The 1992-nt window shown below is 53.5% G+C and overlaps 1 pseudogene; it reads left to right on the top strand.

Moving 5' to 3' along the window:
• Window positions 1-1431: 1431 nt before the first annotated feature.
• On the top strand, window positions 1432-1607 carry LOC148123018 (Nuclear RNase P; annotated as a pseudogene).
• The last annotated feature ends 385 nt before the right edge of the window (window positions 1608-1992 follow it).

Genomic DNA, 1992 nt, shown 5'->3' with positions numbered 1-1992 from the left:
TCTTCTGATTGATTTTAGTTTGAAGTCGATTTTGTTATGTTGGGAGCCACCTGGAGGCACAGGTGGTCCTGCAGTTTGGAGGTAGCCACGTGGGGCTGAGCACCCTTGCCTGCACCCTTGCTTGCACATGCTCAGAACAGCAGAATGGCATTAACCAATCAGGACAGCGTTCAAGCCTCTCCACCGTTTAAAAGCAGCTGCCTCGGGGCCCAACACTCTCTCTCTAAGCTTTCTCTCGTCCCTGCTCTGTCCCTGCTCTATCTTCCCTTCCCCCAATTTTCCTCAATCAAAGGGCTCCAAATAAAGATGTGACCAGAGAAGGAATTCTCGTTTTTGGTGGCGTTCATTCCTGCTGGCCAGGATGCGCGCTGCAACTGGTGCTCGAAACCCCGGGACACTGAGGGACCCTGACAACTACGCCGGGGGACCCTGAGAAGGAAGTGCCCAGCAACGTGCTGAAAGCCCGGGAGAAAAAGCCGAGATCAGACACCAGGACACAGAGAGCCGTGAATTTCAGAACTCTGAACACGTGGAGCGGTGAGTGACGTCAGTTGAATCCTCCAGAAAGGGGAGGAAAAAGAATTTCAAAGTATAGGCCTAAAAAGAAAAGAAAATACAAAAAAAATCAAAGTTAAGGTATCTGAAAGAAGGTACAGAAAGCAACGGGGAAGAAAAATTCCTTAAGTTCAGTGCAGGAGGAGTGTGAACAGCAGCAAAAAAGGTGAGGTAACTAAGGCGGGACTATGAGGACGATGGGGTACGGGAGACCGCGGCTTCCGCTCCCTTTCTGTCCACCTCCGTACTCGCTGTTAGAGACCGGGGCAACAGTCTCGTAGGGAGGCGAGTTTGATCGTGTGTGAAGACTGCCTTTCCTGTTCTTAAAGAGCCACAGAGTTTTGGAGGTGATTTTCGCCTAATTTTGATAAGAGAGCTCAGTCTCTGGCTCTCACGTACAAAAAACTTTAATTTTTGACTGAGAAAGACAAGCTGCTTGATCGTGCTGAGAGTGCTGGCGGCAGCCGGCCCGCCTTTGAGCGGTAATGCCTGATTAGAAACACGGAAGTGGGCCAGGCACGGTGGTGCACACCTGTAATCCCAGCTACTCAGGAGGGAGACGCAAAATTGCACCGGAGAGTGCTAGCTCGTTCGGGAGGCGTGGCCATGCTAACCAGTTGCTGGCGGGGAGTTTGCTGGAGGCCTACGAAAAGTCAGGTCGCCATGGCGACTTGGGCGGGCTAAAGTCCCTGTGACATCAGAGGCTATGTGTCCCGGCCTTCTGGCGGGGCTATGGTTTTTGGAGGACTTTTTCAGCACCTGAGCGGACTCGCCTGACTGAGGCGGAAGCTGCGTGGTGAGCAGCGGCGCCGTAGAAGGCAGTGAGGAGCTGAATCGGCTCTGCGGAAAAACCGCGTTTCCATAGCAACATGGGCAGGCGGAGGAAGCTCATCGGTGGGGCCACGTACTAAGTGCTCATCACTCCCCGGCCCCTGGGAAGGTCTGAGACTGGGCCCCCCCCCGCGGCGGATGCCCCCCTCGCCGGAGCTTGAAAAAGACTCACAGCCGGCGGTACGAGTTCATTGCCTGAGGTGAAACGGCGAGCCCGCGCACGGCCCGGGGCGGGGCCATGCGGAGCGCGCCACAATGGGCCTCAGAGGTGGAGCTGTCGCCATCCGCTGCTGCTGCCGCCGCTCACAGCCAAGGTCGCCAAAAATTTAGTCAGATAAAAACATTTGTCGCCAAAAATTCAGTCAGATAAAAACATTTATCCCCCAAAATTCACAACGTCCCTTTGTCAGCAGGAAGTAGTCAGATCGAATGCCGACGTCCATTTTCCCTCATAAACTTCAGGCAGAACTGGTCGTGATTATCATAATAAAGGCGCGTCAACCTGGTTACCATTACCTATTGCCTCTGGCAACGGGTGGAATAAAACAATGCTACCTAGAGGTTTTTTCATTTGAATGCGGGAGCTGGAGAGATGGCTCAGAGGTT

Source organism: Myodes glareolus, chromosome 2, assembly GCF_982192425.1.
Source record: "Myodes glareolus chromosome 2, mMyoGla1.1, whole genome shotgun sequence".
NCBI classification, from domain to species: domain Eukaryota; kingdom Metazoa; phylum Chordata; class Mammalia; order Rodentia; family Cricetidae; genus Myodes; species Myodes glareolus.
This window is presented reverse-complemented; position numbering and strand designations above follow the sequence as displayed.